Raw genomic sequence first — 21,086 nt, 5'->3', positions numbered from 1 at the left:
AATCTGTCGGATCTTGTTATTGCTCCTATCGTACCAGTACTTCACTCTTCATTGGGAGGAACTCTCCCATCTATTAAATCGACACCTCAAGGGTTGTGGAATTATAGAGACACTGTGAGTCCTTTACCACCTCCCCAGTCGATGGTCATCACAACACCAGAAATGTGGAACCCCATAATCTCGTTTGTCCCAGATACTACAACTCACATAACACCCTCTATCAGCAGAACCCAACAGATGCCAGGTTCCACTCCTATGGTGCGCCAAAGCATACCTTTGACTAGTGCCACATATAGTGCTCCATATAACACTCAATGTGGCACTATGGGTGCGGTTCTATTTTACCAACACCAAGGTCAGCCACCAATGTATGGTTCTTAGCCTGAGATTCAGATATCTGGGGTGGTTCCCAATATTCACATGGTGGCGGGAAATCTCACAATCCCCCGGATGTTCTCAGGCATGCATGGACAGTCACTGATTGACATGAGTTTTCCCTTTGTTAATCAATTCCATATGGTTAGTTTAGTGTCGATTGGGAATCCACAAGGGATCCCCACCCAATGCATGGGGGCACCCTACTCACAAAATCAGATGAGTCAAGGGGGCACCACTTATACTGGGGGCAACTTCATACCCCAGTATCAAAATCCTCATGGTAATCCACTTTACAACACCTTACCACAAAGGAACCGCTACACCATGCAGCCCATGTAGACCATGGGGAACCAAATGATGGGAGGAGCACAGAGCTCCTCAGGTCATCCATCATCACAATGGTCTGAGTCAAGGGCACCCAACAATTTGCCTTTTTTGGAAACATTGGATATCCCCAACTTATACAAGTTGACAACGACCCCATCTACCATAACCTACAATGGTAGCCGATCCCGCATAAAATACCAGCAAATATTCCTAAGTTCGGTGGAAAACAAGGGGAGGATCCAGGCACTCACATCACCACCTACCATCTATGGTGTGTTTATAACTCCATGGTGGATGATAGTGTCCAGTTGTGTCTTTTTCCCCTCACCCTCACTGGCAATGTTGCAAAGTGGTATATTGAGTTACCACATGCATCAATGAATACCTTTGACGCTTTAGTGATGGAGTTCCTAAAGCACTTTCAGTTACCTATCTATTATGAGACAGGGACATAGCTCCTTACTTCATTTCATCAAGATACCACCACCCCCATCTCTGATCATATCCATGAATGGAGACATAGGTGGAGGTTAGTCAAAGCTCCCATCCTTGATTTTCTCTTAACAGACCGGTTCTGTAAGTCATCACTCCTGCAAATCACTAGAGATGTCACTCTAGGTGGTGCGGTCATGGAGGACCAATCCATATGTCATGCCCAACACCTGGATTTAATTTATTCACAGTCTGGCACACTCTACAACATTATCCCCTATGCTCCCGGTAACCCCAATCCTCCCACCAATCAGCACCCTAGAGCGCATACCAATGGGATCATCGGCGCAACCTCCATGGTCACTATAAAACAACTCAGTGGGTCCATTGCCAAGTTGGCAGTTGACCCCTCTACCAAAATGACTGCTCTTCTTGCCACTGTGATTAACTTTGTGTAGTCTACACAGAAATCTAATAGCAAGAACAATAAGAAATAGAACAAGGCTACTCCTTCTGAGGAGCAGTCATCTAAGTAGCCCAACCCGAAATAGAAGGCCGTTGTGCATACTGATGCAAAAAAGGATAAAGGCACCAATTATTCGTACAAACTCTGTCTTGAAGATCACGTAACCTACCATTGTCCACGTCTTCAAGAATGCACGGATTACCATACCAAGAAATATTATGGAAAGACACCTACGGTCCTTAGAAATCCTTTTCCTAATCAACAGCAGCAACATCTTGTTGCCAACCAACCGCCACCCACATCAGGGGGCAGCGATGGTTCGCAACAACCTTCAGCTAGTGAAGGAAGTTCTACCATTTATACATTTGAAATAGTAGAACTAACCACAAGAGCCAAATCTTATGAAGCTCCTGTCGCTCCGGCAGTAGAATCATCTACATGTCAAAACCCATCGCTGCCCAACGATCTGCGAATCGAAAGGCCAGTTAAGGACTTTGTAATTTGACCCCCCAAGGGGGCACTTCGATGCACAATGCACAACACATCTGCACGTGCCGCCCAACACTACAACGTCGTAGAGGATTTAGCGCAAGCGTCGTCAGTTATGTCGGTGCTCGAAGTATTACAAACATGCCCCAACAAAAGGAAAAATTTGCTTTTAGATATCGAGGGTATTGACCCTACAGATTCCATGGTTGCCATTTTCGACATGGACAAGTGTAAACCTCCCATTTCCCACCATCTTTCATTTCAGGTGCATATCACTTCGAAAGGGAAAGGTATACACCAGACTGTCATCGATGAAGGTGCTTCAACCTGCATCATGTCGGCTTCATGTTGGCTCGCCTTGGGTTCCCCAACCCTCTCACCATTTTCGAACTCCCTTAGAGCTTTTGGCGGCCACACCTTTGTCCCAAAAGGATACTTAGCAAGTTTTCCCATCACTTTGGCTGGGAAAATCGTAACGGTGGATGTAGAAGTCATGGACAAGAGACGCGACTATAATCTATTGCTGTGTCGCAGTTGGACATATGCCATGATGGCCATCGTATCATCCTATTTCCATTGGATGTAAAGGTCATCATAGTGGATCAGTTGTCTTTCTACACCCATGATTATTCACCATTACCAAGTGGCTCCGTACCCCTAGTAGGAGTTGTAACTGAGAGTTTTGTCAGTATAGGTATCGGTCAATTGAAGGCTTCCTCCCTGATGAGTTGTTTTCCTCTTCCGTTTCCACAGGTTCCATAATTGGTCAACATGCTTTCATCAATTCCTCATGAATTGACTGATCCCTGGATCCTAACAATGCCTTTAGAACTTAACACATTCAGAGATCGGACGCCGCCATCATAAGCTGAATCGGCCTACCAAGGCATTCAATCAACATACACATCTCTGGTCAAGTTGTCTATCACCGACGATACCACCCCCCTTCCCATAACTGCTCTTCCTTTAGATCCATGCGATCAACTCCCCTCAACGGACGAAGCCGTTAGAGAAGTAATGAGTTTTGGAGAACTACATTGGGAGGAATGGCATATTCGAGGTCTGACATCTGATTCAGACATGATGCCTCTTCAAGTCCTATCCTCTAACAGAAAAGAAATCATTTCCCCACCCTATACAAGCATCCAAACTTATGGGTTCGAAGAAAATATGGACGACACTTCCAGGTCAATGCCCATAGATATTTCAGTCACGATAGGCACCATGGAAGATATCCAAATGAGCGTAGATTGTAGTCCTGAGGAAATTGCAAACTCCACCTACCTACATGAGGAATCCATGAAGAATTTGTTTGGTCTCAGGAGGAAATGCTCGACTTTAACTTGTCATTTGTCATGCATTAGATCCAACTTTACGACGAGGCAAAATGGAATGGGTGGCCACTTCCTTCCCTCGATATAGACATTGAACCCATTCCCGGCCCTACGCCATAGAAGAACACCAACTATACCTCAAACGAATAGATAAAACCCGTAGAGCTACCAATTTAGCATTCGCAGATCACAAGGAGCGAGTACAAGCTAGATTTTCACAAGTGGTTAGGTTGTCTTCTTTCCAAGAGGGTGATTTCATATCACTCTATCATCCAAAAGATAATCTCTTACAAGCATGCACACTTCGACCCATATGGCTAGGTCCCTACATCATTATGAAAGTCCTCTCAAAAGGGGCATACGAATTACAGGACTGGGAAGGAGTCCCACTCAAGGAGCCCAGGAATGGGCTCTACTTAAAGAAGTATTATGCCTAGTATGGCACCAGGCATATACTTCAGAAATAGAGCATTGTTAGGGATATTTTATTGCTCTTTAAAAAATATAAACATCCCCGAGCTTTTGTCCTTGCGCTCGTTAAATCTATACAACGATAAATAAAGCACTTTTTGAGACATTTTATTGCTCTTTAAAAAATATAAACACCTTTGAGTTTTTTTAGTAGAGCTCATTAAACATATATACCACAACCCATAAAGCACTTTTAGGGATATTTTATTGCTCTTTAAACAATATAAAATTCCCCGAGTTTTTCATCATTTTCACTCGTTAAATATATGCAAATGATGCTCTGAGCACCTCTTTTTTGATCTTGTTCCAGCTCATAAACTGAAAAAGATGAACATAGCATCCTTTTTAGGCACTTTTTTATCACTCTTTAAACTGAAAAAATCTCGAGATATGTCTTGTTGCTCGTTAAACATGATAATGATGACCCAAGCATTCTTTTAGGTACTTTTTTCATGCTCATTAAAAAATGAAAAATCCCGAGGTTTTGTTAATGAAATTGTTAGAGTGTCATGACAAAACACAAGTTTAGTCTGCCGCCTTGTATTCGTAACAAAATGAGGTCGACATCTATTGGAAAAGAGTTTCTCTTTATCTGGGTCCAGTAGATTAAATACAGAAAAGTAACCGATACGGGTATACTATTAACCTTTCGTCGCTGCCGTTTAACAACTATGACAAAGGGACCACCATGGAGTCTCTCTTTACGATATTTTTAGACTCTCTAAAGATGAAAATATCACTGAGTTGTCTAGTCTAGACTCTTTAAATACAAAGACAAGATATAGAGTCGTTCTTTTTACGATACTTTTCAGACTCTTAAAAGATGAAAAAATCGATGAGTTTGCCTGTCTGGACTCCTTAAACTAATCAGATAGGGCAAAGAGTCGTTCTTTTTGTGATCATTTTCAAACTATCTAAACATGAAAAGATCAATGAGTTTTACTCGTCTGGACTCATTAAAAATTAGACGGGGAAAGTGGAAATACAACTGTATCTTGAAGCGTGGTTTGGAAACAAAAGTTCCCTTGAACATGGCACTCCCTCAGATAAACTGTCATTTTGATAGCCTCTCAATATGAACCCTACCAACCTATGAGTTTTTAGCCTATATACCCTGATGTCATTGCATCTTTGTATCTTAAACACTCTATAGTGTTCATGAGTCTAGTGCTGTCTAGTTAAAACCATTGTCGTTCCTTCTATTGTTCAAGGGTCCCTATTTGTTTCCTCGATCAACTGACCCTACATATCCTTTCATCATGCCATCTGTTGTTTAGACCCGAAAGCTCAAAAGATTCTTCAGAAAACAAAATCATCCTTGTCCGGTTTCATGTCGACTGATGTAAGACACGTCATTGCGTACCTTTCGATAGGTTCCTTCCTAACGACTTCAACACTCTATCTAAGAAGATAACCTAGAAACACATTCAGTGCCTTGGTGCTTGCAGACATTAGTCGCAGGTTACCTTGTGATTGATCATAGGTTTTCATCATTGGCTCTCGGTTAAGTGATTCTACGAGTGTTCGATGACAAAAAAATCTTTCACACTCGCTAGTTTTCACTGTGCATGTCACACAGAATGAGTCAATCTTGCGGACAAGATCGACCTCCCTAGTATCTAACGATATCTAGTGACAAGAAATCCAATCAAAAACTATCTTTCTCTAAATATGCAATATATAAACAAAGGCAAACAAGTGTTTTAGGCCTACCTTGGGTCTAATGCAAGTTTGTTGAAGCCTCACTCCTTTGATCTAAATGAGCTCCCTTATCGCGAACCTGCAAACACAAACAAGAAAACAAATTAAATAGCACCTGAAAAGCCAATATCATAAAGCATACTTAACATGATGATCAAGGAATTCATGAAACAAATGACATAAGACAATTTGTTGAGAAAAATGAATCTGATTGTATTAATTCAAATCAAAGAACTTTACAACCTATTCCTTGGTGTTGTACAAGCTCCTCCCAGGGTCCAACAAGAAGTCTCCTCTACTTTGACAAGTTTCACTCTCTTCCCAATGAATCCAAAAAGGTATGTGATCTCTCCTCTCAAGCTTAACTAGGAAGTCTCAATTCCACCGGCATTTACCCTAAAAAATGTTCAACTTCTATCCTCTAGCAACCAGCCCAATGCCTTAATTTATAGTGCAATGGAGGGAAGTTACTAGGTCCTCCTTCAAAGGGATAGCTCCTCTCATCAAGGGATTAGCTCCTTCTCTTTTGGTATGCATGAACCACCTAAGAGCGAACAATCCACGTCAAAATTCCTTCTAGAATCATCTAGAATTAACCCAAAGTGAGTTTTTTAGAATAAACTTGCACCTTTTTGACTTTCACAGGGGTCTGCACCTACTCCTTTATTGAAAGAGCGGGCAGGTCCATAGGTAATGTGAACAGGGGGTGCGGGGCCACAAGCAACAGTTAGAGAAAGTGCGGAACCAGAGCTTTGTTGATTTTCAATGTCTTTCTCTCATTTTCAAAGCTTGACTTGAAGAGCTGAGGTCTGAGAATTGCTTAGGAGGACAATACAAGTGATGATAGACCCATACTGACTGCAAATAGTCATGGTGACGATATTTTTGTGTAACAGTGCATCTTGGAGACCATCACCATTATCGGTGGCCTTCCTCGCATCTGTTAATGGTCTGCATTATTCACTGATAATCAGATGATTTTGTGCATGTTCGACGTCAACTCATTTTATCACATGTACTGATCTATGCTATTTGGTGAAGTAGGAATCAAGACCTTGGGTAGAAGCTTGCATCATTTAGCCTTGTTTCCTCTCCCAAGCTGCGATATTGTTCTTTGAAGACAGTCATTTCAGGATAATCTATTATGACACTGGATCCACCCTGTTCCATATTGGCTACCAGCATTGTTATATCTCTAAAGAGAAAGTTACTCTGACATAGCTACTGAGCATGGGAATGCCTGACTCAGGACACGATTTCAGCAGTTCATATATATGTACTTTTTCTATATTAGGTTTTCCTTATCGCCCGAAACTTCTCTCTCTCTCTCTCTACAAATATTTTGACAAGAAACTACAATATTTTTATAAAGTATTTCGACCATCGTCTCTGCCTCTGATCTCATACTTTAGGGGGCATCTTTTATAGGAAAAATTGACCTGCTAATCAACTTAGAGGAGAAAGACAAGATGACTGAAAGAATGACCACAGTTGTAGGCCCAGAATCCACAGTAATGCTCTCTCTACACTGACAACCTACTTTATAAAGCTTGTTTAAAGCATCAAGGAGTGTTAGTCAACCTGATAACTCTTGTTGTTAGACTAGGGGGAGCATTAGTGAACTTTAGTGATGCTCAAGTGGTTATGCCAACAAATCTGCCATTAAATATCTAGATATTATTTCCCTAAATTTGTGCAACAAAAGCAGGGAAACTCCAAAATTCAAGATATTTGGAGAAATTCTAATCCAGAAACAGAGGAAAATGGGAAAAAGCTGGTAAACGAGGCAGTTTCATGGTTTTTACCCAAATGAACTATAGGTGGAGTTGGGCAGCCCTAAATCGATTGCTATATAAGAAACGAGAGGACCATTGCAAAAGGGTCAGAGAAATTAGAAGGATAGTACATGGTGCTATTGTGATATTGTCATATTCCTGAAGTAACTAGATGAAAGAAGGAGAGGGAGAGAGGAAGAAGGGATAAGGAAGGCTGATACAATAGGGTTGTTGTAATCACTCTTCTATTATGAATATAGGACTGCGGTTGTGTTCCCTACTCGAAGTGTCAGTGATATTGTGCATTCATTTTTTCATCCTGATGCTTGTTGTGTTGAGTAGAGAAGTTACACATTTATACATGTTTGTATGGATTCTTACACTAATTGTCAGAAGCATATGTTGTGATTGGTTTGCTTTGTTCTTTTGTGCAAGAATTGTCTTGGAGCCGACCAGGAGGAGTTCTTCTTACCGCATGGATATCCCCAAGCAAATCTAGAAAGAACCAAAGGTGATCCTTTCTCCATATCCTATCAATATATGTCAGATAGATGAACATGTGTGTAACAGGTACATTTTGCAGTTAACCTTACAGTCTATCAGAAGTCCCAAGAAGACTTTTGAGGGTAGTTTTCATCCCGTGCATTTTACCCCATAGTAGCGGTAATGTTGGCCATGCTCATCCTGAGAGGCATATGTGAACAATTCCGCTTCTACTTTCCAAGTTCTTGGAGTTGTATGGGCTATTTTGGTGTGAGTCCTAGTCTCATCTTGGTCCCTCATGCCCATCCAAATGATACAAGTGATAGGTTTTCTTTTTTTGTGAAAGGTGAGTTGGTAATTGAGTTGTTTTTTTGGGTTTGCCTGAAGAATGGCCTTGGGTCATTTGTAGGGTGGTCGATTTTCATCTTCTCTCCATCCCCACTTGGTAGCACATGAGTGGTAATGTTGGCCATGCTCATCCCGGGAGGCATATGTGAACAATTTCCCTTCTACTCTCCAAGTTCTTGGAGTTGTATGGGCTGTTGTGGTGTGGCTCTCAGGCACGTCTTGGTCCCTCGTGCCCATCAAAATGATACAAGTGACAAGTTTGCTTTCCATGTGAAAATTGGGTTGGTAATTGAGTTGTTTTTTTAGGCTTGCCTGAACGATGGCCTTGGGTCATTTGTAGGGTCACCGATTTTCATCTTCTCTCCATCCCCACTCGGTAGCACATGAGAGGTAATTTTGGCCATGCTTGTCCCGGGAGGCAGATGTGAACAATTCCCCTTCTGATCTATAAGTTCTTGGATTTGTATGGGTTGTTGTGGTGTGGTTCCCTGGCTCATCCTGGTACCCTCATGCCCATCCAAATGATAAAAGTGACAGGTTTTCTTTTCATGTGCAAGGTGGGTTGGTAATTGAGTTGTTTTTTCAAGTTTGCCTGAAGAATGGCCTTGCGTCATTTGTAGGGTGGCTGATTTTCATCTTCTCTCCATCCCCACTTGGTAGCACATGAGAGGTAATGTTGGCCATGCTCGTCCTGGTCCCTCGTTCTCATCCAAGTGATACAAATGATAGGTTTTCTTTTCTTGTAAAAGGTGGGTTGGTAATTGAGATTTTTTTTTGGGTTTTCCTGAAGGACAACCTTGGGTCATTTGTAGGGTGGCCGATTTTCATATTCTCTCCATCCCCACTTGGTAGCACATGAGAAGCAATGGTGGCCATGCTCGTCCTGAGAGGCATATGTGAACAATTCCCCTTCTGCTCTCCAAGTTCTTGGAGTTGTATGAAATGTTGTGGTGTGGCTCTCAGGCTTGTCCTGTTCCCTCGTGCCCATCCAAATGACACAAGTGATAGGTTTTATTTTTGTGTGAAAGGTAGGTTGGTAATTGTGTTGTTTTTTCAAGTTTGCCTGAACATATGGCCTTGGGTCATTTTTTGGGTGGCCAATTTTCATCTTCTCTCCATCCCCACCCACTAGCACATGAGCGGTAATGTTGGCCATGCTAGTCCTGGAAGGCATATGTGAACAATTCCCCTTCTACTCTCCAAGTTCTTGGAGTTGTATGGGTTGTTGTGGTGTGGCTCCTGAGCTCGTCTTGGTCCCTCATTCCCATCCAAATGATACAAGTGACAAGTTTTATTTTTGTGTGAAACGTGGGTTGCTAATTGAGTTGTTTTTTGGCCTTGCGTGAATGATGGCCTTGGGTAATTTGTAGGGTGGCTGATTTTCATCTTCTCTCCATCCCCACTTGGTAGCACATGAGTGGTAATGTTGGCCATTCTCATCCTGAGAGGCATATGTGAACAATTCCGCTCCTACTGTCCAAGTTCTTAGAGTTGTATGGGCTATTTTGGTGTGACTCCTAGTCTCATCTTGGTCCCTCATGCCCATCCAATTGATACAAGTGATAGGTTTTCTTTTTTTGTGAAAGGTGAGTCGGTAATTGAGTTATTTTTTTGGGTTTGCCTGAAGAATGGCCTTGGGTCATTTGTAGGGTGGCCGATTTTCATCTTCTCTCCATCCCCACTTGGTAGTACATGAGTGGTAATGTTGGCCATGCTCATCCCGGGAGGCATATGTGAACAATTCCCCTTCTACTCTCCAAGTTCTTGGAGTTGTATGGGCTGTTGTGGTGTGGCTCTCAGGCTCGTCTTGGTCCCTCGTGCCCATCCAAATGATACAAGTGACAAGTTTGCTTTCCATGTGAAAGGTGGGTTGGTAATTGAGTTGTTTTTTTAGGCTTGCCTGAACGATGGCCTTGGGTCATTTGTAGGGTGGCCGATTTTCATCTTCTCTCCATCCCCACTTGGTAGCACATGAGTGGTAATGTTGGCCATGCTTGTCCCAGGAGGCATATGTGAACAATTCCCCTTCTGCTCTCTAAGTTCTTGGAGTTGTATGGGTTGTTGTGGTGTGGTTCCCTGGCTCATCCTGGTCCCCTCATGCCCATCCAAATGATAAAAGTGACAGGTTTTCTTTTCATGTGCAAGGTGGGTTGGTAATTGAGTTGTTTTTTTCGATTTTGCTTGACGAATGGCCCTACGTCATTTGTAGGGTGGATGATTTTCATCTTCTCTCCATCCCCACTTGGTAGCACATGAGCGGTAATGTTGGCCATGCTCGTCTCGGGAGGCATATGTGAACAATTCCCCTTCTGCTCTCCAAGTTGTTGGAGTTGTATGGGTTTTTGTGGTGTGGTTCCTGGGCTCGTCCTGGTCCCTCATGCTCATCCAAGTGATACAAGTGATAGGTTTTCTTTTCTTGTAAAAGGTGGGTTGGTAATTGAGTTTTTTTTTTGGGTTTTCCTGAAGGACGGCCTTGGGTCATTTGTAGGGTGGCCGATTTTCATATTCTCTCCATCCCCACTTGGTAGCACATGAGAAGTAATGTTGGCCATGCTCGTCCCGAGAGGCATATGTGAACAATTCCCCTTCTGCTCTCCAAGTTCTTGGAGTTGTATGAACTGCTGTGGGTGGCTCTTAGGCTTGTCCTGTTCCCTCGTGCCCATCCAAATAACACAAGTGATAGGTTTTATTTTTGTGTGAAAGGTAGGTTGGTAATTGTGTTGTTTTTTCAAGTTTGCCTGAACATATGGCCTTGGGTCATTTTTTGGGTGGCCAATTTTCATCTTCTCTCCATCCCCACCCACTAGCACATGAGCGGTAATGTTGGCCATGCTAGTCCTGGAAGGCATATGTGAACAATTCCCCTTCTACTCTCCAAGTTCTTGGATTTGTATGGGCTGTTGTGGTGTGGCTCCCAAGCTCATCTTGGTCCCTCATTCCCATCCAAATGATACAAGTGACAAGTTTTATTTTTGTGTGAAACGTGGGTTTCTAATTGAGTTTTTTTTTGGGCTTGCGTGAATGATGGCCTTGGGTAATTTGTAGGGTGGCTGATTTTCATCTTCTCTCCATCCCCACTTGGTAGCACATGAGTGGTAATGTTTGGCATGCTCATCTTGGGAGGCATATGTGAACAATTCCCCTTCTGTCCTCTAAGTTCTTGGATTTGTATGGGTTGTTGTGGTGTGGCTCCCTGGCTTGTCCTAGTCCCCTTGTGCCCATCCAAATGATACAAGTGACATGTTTTCTTTTCGTGTGAAAGCTGAGTTGGTAATTGAGTTTTTGTTTGGGTTTTCCTGAACGATGGCCTTGGGTTGTTTGTAGGGTGGCCACTTTTCATCTTCTCTCCATTCCCACTCGGTAGCACATGAGCAGTAATGTTGGCCATGCTCATCCCGAGAGGCATATGTGAACAATTCCCATTTTGTTCTCTAAGTTCTAGGAGTTGTGTGGGTTGTTGTGGTGTGGCTCCCTGGCTCATCCTCGTGCCCATCCAAATGATACAAGTGACAGGTTTTCTTTTTGTGTGAAAGGTGGGTTGGTAATTGAGTTGTTTTTCTGGGTTTGCCTGAACCATGGCCTTGGGTCATTTGTAGGGTGTCTGATTTTCATCTTCTCTCCATCCCCACTTGGTAGCACATGAGTGGTAATGTTGGCCATGCTCATGCTGGGAGGTATATGTGAACAATTCCCCTTCTGCTCTCTAAGTTCTTGGAGTTGTATGGGTTGTGGTGGTGTGGCTCTGTGGCTCATCCTGGTTCCTTGTGCCCGTCCAAATGATACAAGTGATAGGTTTTGTTTCCGTGTGAAAGGTGGGTTGATAATTGAGTTGTTTTGTCAGGTTTACCTAAACGATGGCCTTGGGTCATTTGTAGGGTAGCCAATTTTCATCTTCTCTCCATCCCCACTCGATAGAACATGAGTGGTAATGTTGGCCATGCTCATCCCCATCCCTCTTGCCCATCCAAACTATAAAAATGTTAAAGTTTGCTTCACACTCCATTGAGCCTTTGTTGTTGTGGTCATAGATGGAAAGCCCAAAACTATGTCGTGCCTATGTCACTATCATGCCCCTCAGTTGTTGCGAATAGAAAATTTTGATTGGGCTAGGCAGCCATGTGTGGCTCCATTGAAATTGGCTCCTCGTTATATTGTTCACCTCCTCCCTATTTGGTGGGGAGGGTTTTGCTTTTCATGTGAAAGGTGGGTTGGTAATTGAGTTGCTTTTTCGAGTTTGCCTCAAGAATGGCCTTGGGTCGTTTGTAGGGTGGCCTCAACTTTCGATGTTAGGATAGAGGCCTACCATGGTGGTGACAAGTGACGGAGAATTATGGTTCGATTCTGGAGAGGGAGCCTAAGAAACGGCTACCATATCCAAGGAAGGAAGTAGGAACACAAATTACAAAATCCTGACATGGGGAGGTAGTGACAATAAATAACAATATTGGGCTCATCAAGTCTGGTAATTGGAATGAGTACAATCTAAATCCCTTAATGAGGATCCATTGGAGGGAAAGCCTGGTGCCAGCAACCGTGGTAATTCCAACTCCAATAGTGTATATTTAAGTTGTTGCAGTTAAAAAGCTCGTAGTTGGATCTTGGGTCATAAAGGTTGGTTTGCCTACTCGGTGTGCACCTGACCTTCCATCCCTTTTGTCGGCGGCATGCTCCTGGCCTTAATTTGCTAGGTCGCAGTTCCAGTGTTATTACTTTGAAAAAATTAGAGTGCTCAAAGCATGCTTATGCTTTGAATGCATTAGCATGGAATAACGTGATAGGAGTCTGGTCCTATTGTGTTGGCCTTTGGGACTAGAGTAATGATTAATAGGGATTGTCAGGGGCATTCATATTTCATTTCCAGAGGTGAAATTCTTGGATTTATGAAAGACAGACCACTGTGAAATCATTTTCCAATGATGTTTTCATTAATCAAGAATGGAAGTTGGGGGCCCGAATATGATAAAATACCATCCTAGTCTCAACCATAAATGATGCCGACTAGGGATCGATAGACGTTGCTCTAAGGACTCTCCCAGCACCTTCTGAGAAATTAGAGTGTTTGGGTTCCGAGGGGAGTATGGTCGGAAGGCTAAAACTTAAAGGAATTGACAGAAGGGCACCACCAGGAGTGGAGCCTGTGGCTTCATTTGACTCAACACGGGGAAACTTACTAGGTCCAGTCATAGTAAGAATTGACAGATTGAGAGCTCTTTCTTGATTCTATGGGCGGTGGTGCATGGCCATTCTTAGTTGGTGGAGCAATTTGTCTGGTTATCTCCGATAACGAATGAGACCTCAACCTGCTAACTAGCTACGTGGAGGTTCCCCTTCACGACCAGCTTCTTAGAGGGACTGTGGTAGTTTAGGCCATGGAAGTTTAAGGCAATAATAGGTCTGTGATGCCCTTAGATGTTATGGGCCGCATGCATGCTACCCTGATGTAGCCAACGAATTTTTCTTCCTCATTCGAGAGGATCGGGAAATCATCTCAAATTGCATCATGATGGGGTTAGACCATTGCAATTATTGGTCTTGAACGAGGAATTCTTAGTAAGCACAGGTCATCAACTCGTGTTGACTATTTCCCTGCCCTTTATACACACCACCTATTGCTCCTATCGATTGAATGATCCGGTGAAGTGTTCGGATTGCGTCGACGATGGTGGTTCACTGCCATCGACGTCTTGAGAAGTTCATTGAACCCTATCATTTAGAGGAAGGAAAAGTCGTAACAAGGTTACCGTAGGTGAACCTGTGATAGGATCATTGATAACAAGGGTTTTCTTTTTTGGTTCGTGTTTGTTGGGTTTCAATTGCAATGTGGGACTGTGTGGTGTGTCTCTAGGGGAGCGAGTTTGGTGTTTTCTGGGAACATTGTTGGTTGCTTTTCTTGAGGTAATGTTTGTTTTTTCATGTGTGTGCTTGCAAGCCATGCTTGTGCTTGTCCCACCCATCTTTTGTTTTTCTTTCCCCCAATGTGTTTCTATAGGGGGTTCGGAAGCTTGTTTCTTGGGAGCCGTTCTGACGATCTGTTCAGTTAGGCATGGTTGTTGCAGTTGAGGTGCTTGGGAAATACAATGGATAAATTTAGACTCATTCATATTGGCGGTGCTCAGTCTTTTTTTCATTGGAAGGCATGGGACAAGGGTGTGAGCTTCCATAGTTGGTTCTCTCGAAAAGGTGGCCCTGGTTGATGTGTTTCTTGGGTGAGCTTTTTTTGCTGGTGGTTGGGTCGAGGGAGTGGTTATGCGTGCGCCTGGTAGCTCAAACCTTCCGTGAGGGGAAATTGTCGGAGTGGGGTTAGTATGGGATGGATGAAGAGAAATTCAACCCGTTAGGCTATCCACCCTAGTCCTCCCGACCATTCCTCGATATGCCCTTGCGGAAGGGTTGGGTGTCCAGGTAATGAAAAACCCCTCCCTCGGTCTGAGCTCCATTGAGATTGTAATTTTCCTTGATAATGGGCATGAGGGTTGCAATATTATCTCGTGCCTTCATTGTTGAGGGAATTCCTTGTCCTCTCGTGAGGCACTCCCCTTCTAAGGAAAAAAGAAGTAGCAAGTTGTGTCTTTATTCCTCCCTTTGGATTGTGGGTTTTTTGTGGGATTTGGTCATTTCTTTGTTTCATGGTGTGCGCTTTTCGGACGTCCCTCTCTTTAGTGGCCTTGCACCATTGATATATTTGTGGCCTATGGCTTTCTCTAGCATTGAGTATCGACTCATGACAACTCCTCTTTGGAGTTTGATTGTCGACCCCCGTTGACTTTCTCACTGGAAAGGTTGTTGGGTGTTTTGTACATTGAGGGGTGCAATAGCAGGGTGGGTTTGTTATTAGTAGTCTTTTTTTTGTTTGAAGCCTTGTGCTAGGTTGGGGTTTGTTTACCTCTCAGTAACGTGCTCCAGACAATGGTCTCTTCGTGGCCCTTGTCTTTTCTAGTGGTCAAGTTTAGGTTGTGTTTTATTTTCTTGGTTGTTTGATTGTTTTTTTTTGTGTTGTAAGCTAGAAAGGGTGTTGTGCTGTAATGTATGTGGGAGGGTGTGAAGAGGTGGGATGTTGTTTGATTGGGTGCCTTGTTTGATTTCTTTTTGGTTAGTAGACATCTACTCGGTGTGCTATTGAGATTCTCTCTTTTCTTGGGATCTTTGTTTCTTTTGTGTTGTTTTCTTCCCTTCCTCCTTTTACCCCTAGCTTTATGGAGAAGAGGTGGGATTTTTGTGGATTGGTGTTCGAGAAGGATGAAAATTAGTGCAAGTTCCCAGGGTGGCCATCCTAGTCCTTCTCGATCACTGTACCCTGTAGTTCCCCCCTTTTGCTAAGGCACGAGGTTTGGGAAGCTTTTTCTCTGTTTGAGCCTCCCCTTGTGAGCCAGTAGACATGCTTGATATCTCTTGCTTTCATGTTGTTTTCTTCCCTTCTTCCTTTTGGCCCCTAACTTTACAGAGAAAAGGTGGGATTGTTATGGATTGGTGTTCAGGAAGGATGAAAAGTAGTGCGAGTTTTGGGGGTGGCCACCCTAGTCCTTCTTGATCGTCGTCCCCTACAGTTCCCCCCTTTTTACAAAGGCACGGGGTTGGGGAAGCTTGTTCTCTATTTGAGCCTCCCCTTGTGAGAAGGTAGACACGTTTGGTATCTCTCTTTCTTTCATTTTGTTTTCTTCCCTTTTTCCCATTGGCCCCTAGCTTTACGGAGAAAAGGTGGGATTGTTGTGGAATTGTGTTCGGGAAGGACAAAATGTAGTGTGAGCTCCCAACGTGGCCACCCTAGTCCTTCTCAATCGTCGTCCCCTGTAGTTCCCCCGTTTTTGCCAAGGCACGGGGTTAGGGAAGCTTGTTCTCTATTTGAGCCTCCCCTTGTGAGCTAGTAGACACATTTGGTATCTCTCTTTCTTTCATGTTTTTTTCTTCCCTTCTTCCTTTTGGCCCCTAGCTTTACGGAGAAAAGGTGGGATTGTTGTGGAATTGTGTTCGCGAAGGACGAAACGCAGTGTGAGCTCTCGGGGTGGCCACCCTAGTCCTTCTCGATCGTCGTCCCCTGCAGTTCCCCCCTTTTTCCAAGGTGTAGGGTTGGGAAGCTTGTTCTCTGTTTGAACCCTCCCCTTGTAAGCTGGTAGCCATAGTTGATATCCCTTTCTTTCATGTTGTTTTCTTCCCTTCTTCCTTCTGGCCCCTAGATTTACGGAGAAAAGGTGGGATTGTTGTGGATTGGTGTTTGGGAAGGATGAAATGTAGTGCGAGCTCTAGGGGTGGCCACCCTAGTCCTTCTCGATCGTCATCCCCTTCAATTCCCCCCTTTTTGCAAAGGCACGGGGCTTGGGAGGCTTGTTTTTTTTTTAGCCTACCCTTGTGAGCCGGTAGCCACATTTGATCTCTATTTCTTTCACCTTGTTTTCTTCCCTTCTTCCTTTCAGTCCCTAGCTTTATGGAGAAAAGGGGGAATTGTTGTGGACTGGTGTTTGGGAAGGATTAAAAGTAGTGTGAGCTCCTGGGGTGGCCACCCTAGTCCTTCTCAATTGTTGTTCCATGCATTTCCCCCCTTTTTGTGAGGGCGTGGGGCTTGGGGAGATTGTTCTCTGTTTGAGCCTCCTCCTGTGAGGGGGGTAGACACCTTTGTTTCTCTTTCTTTCATGCATTTTTCTTCCTTTCCTCCTTTTGGCCCTTAGCCTTACATTTGTTATGGGGGGTACCCTTATTCAGTGTTGTGGTGGATTTTTCGGTAATACATGGAAACGACTCTCGGCAACAAATATCTTAGCTCTTGTTACGATGAAGAATGTAGCGAAATGTGATACTTAGTGTGAATTGCAGAATCCTGTGAATCATCGAGTTTTTGAATGCAATTTGCACTCGAGGCCTTGGTCGAGGGCACGTCTGTCTAGGCATCGCATCCCATTCAAATGCACTCCCTGCAATATGTTAGGGAGCAGCGGAGCTGTTCGTCCATGCCCAATGCGGTGTAGTTGGCTGAAATACCTCAAGCGATGTTTCGTGGTGTGCGTCGGCAAGTGGTGATATTGTCCCCTTGGATGGGCAGTCAGCGTTAGCTGATGTGGGCTTTGTGTGGCATCGCTCGAACTTGCTTTGCTCTCTCTTGTCCTCCCATCGGGTAGGGCAGATTTAGCTCCAACTTTGCGACCTCAGCTCAGGTGAGAACACCCACTGAGTTTAAGCATATAATTAAGTGGAGGAAAAGAAACTTACAAGGATTCCCCTAGTAGCAGCGAGCAAACCGGGAAGAGCCCAACATGAAAATCAGGTGGCAGCGTCACCTGAATTGTAGTCTGTAGAAGCGTCCTCAGTGGCAGACCTGGGCCAATTCCATTGGAATGGGGCGTCTGAGAGGGTGACAACCCCGTCAGGTTGGGACCCTGCCGCATCACAAGGCGTTGTCAGCGAGGGGTTGTTTTGGAATGCAGCCCTAATTGGGTGGTAAATTCCATCCAAGGCTAAATATGGGCGAGAGACTGATATCGAACAAGTACCACGAGGGAAATATGAAAAGGAATTTGAAAAGAGAGTTAAAGAGTGTTCGAAATTGTCAGGAGGGATTCAGATGGAGGCTATCAATGCATCTCGGTCGGATGTGGAACGGCTCAAGTTGGTCCGCCGCTCGACTTGAGGTGCAATCCAACACGGGCTGCTACATCATCACAAGTGCAGGTGGATTACTGCTTATCAGTTTTCTATTGTGGTGGTCGAGGAATGAAGCATGTGCCCTTATGGTGGGCTGTGTGCACCTGTGTGCTCATGGTGTTGGTTGGCAGGCTTTCCATTTGACCCGTCTTGAAGCACGGACCAAGGAGTCTATCATGTGTGTGAGTTAGTGGGTTTGAAAACCTACGAGATGCAAGAAAGCTGATGGGAGAGATCCCCTCTCTAGGGGGGTGCATCGTTGACCGAACTTGAGCTTATGCGAAGGGTTCGAGTGCAAGCACACCTGTTAGGACCTGAAAGATGGTGAACTGTGCCTGAGAAGGGTGAAGCCAAAGGAAACTCTGGTGGAGGCTTGTAGCGGTACTGACATGAAAATTGTTCGTCTGACTTGGCTATAGGGGTGAAAGACTAATCGAACCATCTAGTAGCTTATTTCCTCTAAAGTTTCCGTCAGGATAGTTGGAGCTCATGCGCGAGTTTTATCAGGTAAAGCAAATGATTAGAGGCATTGGGGACATAATGCCCTCGACCTGTTCTCAAACTTTAAATAGGTAAGAGGGTGTGGCTGCTCCATTGAGTCATGCCATGGAATCGAGAGTTCCTAGTGGGCCATTTGGTAAGCAAAACTGGAGATGCAGGATGAACCGAAAGTTGAGTTATGGTGCCGAATTGCATACTAACCTAGATCCCACAAAGGGTGTTGGTTGATTAAGATAGCAGGGTGGTGGTCATGGAAGTAAAAATCCGCTAAGGAGTGTGTAACAACTCACATGCCGAATCAACTAGCCCCGAAAATGGATGGTGTTGAAGCACGCAACCTATACTCGACCATCGGAGCAATTACCTAGCTCCAATGAGTAGGAGGACATGGGGGTCATTGAGAAACCTCATGCGTGAGCTTGGGTGGATTGGCCCCCGGTGCAGATCTTGGTGGTAATAGAAAATATTCAAATGAGAACTTTGAAGACTGAAGTGGGGAAAGGTTCCATGTGAACAGCACTTGGACATGGGTTAGTTGGTCCTAAGAGATGGGAAAGCTTTCTATCAAGGGCACACTTTGTAGGAGCATCGAAAGGGAATCGGGTTAATATTCCTGAACTAGGACATGGTGACAGGCGGCAACATTAGGAAATCTAGAGACGTCGTTGGGAGCCCCGGGAAGAGTTATATTTTCTTTTTAACAACTTTCCCACCCTGGAATTGGTTCACTCGGTGATAGGGTGCAGTAGCTGGAAGAGCATCGCACGTCTTGCAGTGTTTGGTGTGCCCTCAATGGCCCTAGAAAATCTAGAGGACTGAGTACCATTCATGCTTGGTCGTACTCATAATTGCATTAGCTTTGCAAGGTGAACAACCTCTAGTCAATAGGACAATGTAAGTAAGGGAAGTCAGAAAAACGGATCCGTAACTTTGGGAAAAGGATTGGCTCTGAGGGTCGGGCGTAGGGGTCTACACCCTCAACTCATGGGCTATCGGCAGTCTGCCTAATCTGCTCTCACGGTGAGGGAGGGCACTCGTGTACCAATTGGGCTACAGGCGTAGAATGCCCCCTACCGTGGGATTTTCCCTAGGTGTCGAACAGTCGACTCAGAACTGGTACGGACAAGGGAAATCTAACTATTTAATTAAACAAAGCATTGTGATGGTCCCTGCGGATGCTGACACAATGTGATTTCTTCCCATTGCTCTGAATGTCAAAGTGAAGAAATTCAAGCAAGCACGGGTAAACGATGGGAGTAACTATGACTCTCTTAAGGTAGCCAAATGCCTCGTCATCTAATTAGTGACATGCACGAATGGATTAATGAGATTCCCACTATCCCTATCTACTATCTAGCTAAACCATAGCCAAGAGAACAGGCTTGGCAGAATCAACGAGGAAAGAAGACCCTGTTAAGCTTGACTCTAGTCTGACTTTGTGAAATGATTTGAGAGGTGTAAAATAAGTGGGAGCCATTTTTGTTGCAAGTGAAATACCACTACTTTTAGCATTATTTTACTTATTCCATGGGGTGGAGATGGGGCAGTGCCGCTGTTTTTGGGCTTAAGGCACATTTCAGTGGGTCGATCCAGGTGGAAGACATTGTCAGGTGGGGAGTTTGGCTGGGGCGACACATCTGTTAAAAGATAACGCAAGTTTCCTAAGATGCGCTCAATGAGAACAGAAATATTGTGTGAAACAAAAGGTTAAAAGCTCATTTGATTTTTATTTTCAGTACGAATACAAACAGTGAAAGCGTGGCCTATTGATCCTTTAGATTTTTGGAAATTGAAGCTAGAGGTGTCAGGAAAGTTACCACAGGGATAACTGTCTTGTGGCAGCCAAGTGTTCATAGCGATGTTTCTTTTTTATCCTTCAATGTTGGCTCTTCCTATCATTGTGAAGCATAATTTACCAAGTGTTGGATTGTTCACCCACCAATAAGGAATGTGAGCTAGGTTTAGACCATCATGAGATAGGTTAGTCTTACCCTAATAATGAAACACACCATAATAGTAATTCAAGTTAGTATGAGAGGAACCGTTGATTCACACAATTGGTCATCATGCTTGGTTGAAAAGCCAGTGCCGCAAAGCTACCATGTTTCGGATTATGACTAAATGCCTCTAAGTCAGAATCCATGCTAGAAGTGGTGCATGTCACTCTTCGACTGTATCTCGACTCGCAGTAGGGGCATCGATTTGTCAACCCTAGGGGCTCGTGTCATTTGCAAACCGCAACCGTGAAGCATCTTGGTTGGGGCAACTTTGAATTCAATTCCAAACAGTGGTTGAGAAGAATCCTTTGCAGATGACTTAAATACACAACGGGGTATTGTAAGTGGTAAAGTCGCCTTGCTACCACAATCCACTGAGATTCATCCCTTGGTCACCTCAATTCAGAGCTTTGCTCTTGTCACAAAAAAATCTGGACAACCCTCCTGCTGTGGAGGTAAATCCCCTCTGCGGAAAGAGGCGATCCCTACTAGCCCAAATAGGGTCTAGCAACAATAAAACAACGCTAACATGCAGGTTTCTAATTGCAAATTAAAGACCAATGATGAGGGCCTACCTGGATTCCAATGCTAGTACTTGTAGAAGAGTCGTCGCTCCCGTTCCTTTGCTCCGGCCGGTCACAATCCCCACGATCCTCGTGAACGGACACCTGCACATGCAAAGAACAATACAAACACAAGCATAAAATCCAATAGATGCAACTATATATCAGTCAGAAAGGATATAACTCAATCA

At 44.1% G+C, this 21,086-nt stretch overlaps 2 non-coding genes and 1 pseudogene across 2 annotated transcripts; all 3 read left to right on the top strand.

Moving 5' to 3' along the window:
- Positions 1 to 12,210: 12,210 nt before the first annotated feature.
- On the top strand, positions 12,211 to 13,966 carry LOC149168420 (18S ribosomal RNA; annotated as a pseudogene).
- A 2,966-nt stretch (positions 13,967 to 16,932) lies between these two features.
- Positions 16,933 to 17,086, top strand: LOC149168419 (5.8S ribosomal RNA). The gene has a single exon (XR_016260013.1). It is a non-coding gene; the product is annotated as a 5.8S ribosomal RNA (ribosomal RNA).
- A 247-nt stretch (positions 17,087 to 17,333) lies between these two features.
- On the top strand, positions 17,334 to 20,738 carry LOC149168418 (25S ribosomal RNA). The gene has a single exon (XR_016259979.1). It is a non-coding gene; the product is annotated as a 25S ribosomal RNA (ribosomal RNA).
- The last annotated feature ends 348 nt before the right edge of the window (positions 20,739 to 21,086 follow it).

Source organism: Pinus tabuliformis, chromosome 4_2 (genome assembly GCF_031772625.1).
Source record: "Pinus tabuliformis cultivar Carrire ecotype Pingquan chromosome 4_2, CPIR1, whole genome shotgun sequence".
In the NCBI taxonomy this organism is placed as follows: Eukaryota; Viridiplantae; Streptophyta; class Pinopsida; order Pinales; family Pinaceae; genus Pinus; species Pinus tabuliformis.
Note: the sequence above shows the minus strand (reverse complement) of the source record. Positions and strands in the feature narration are given on the sequence as shown.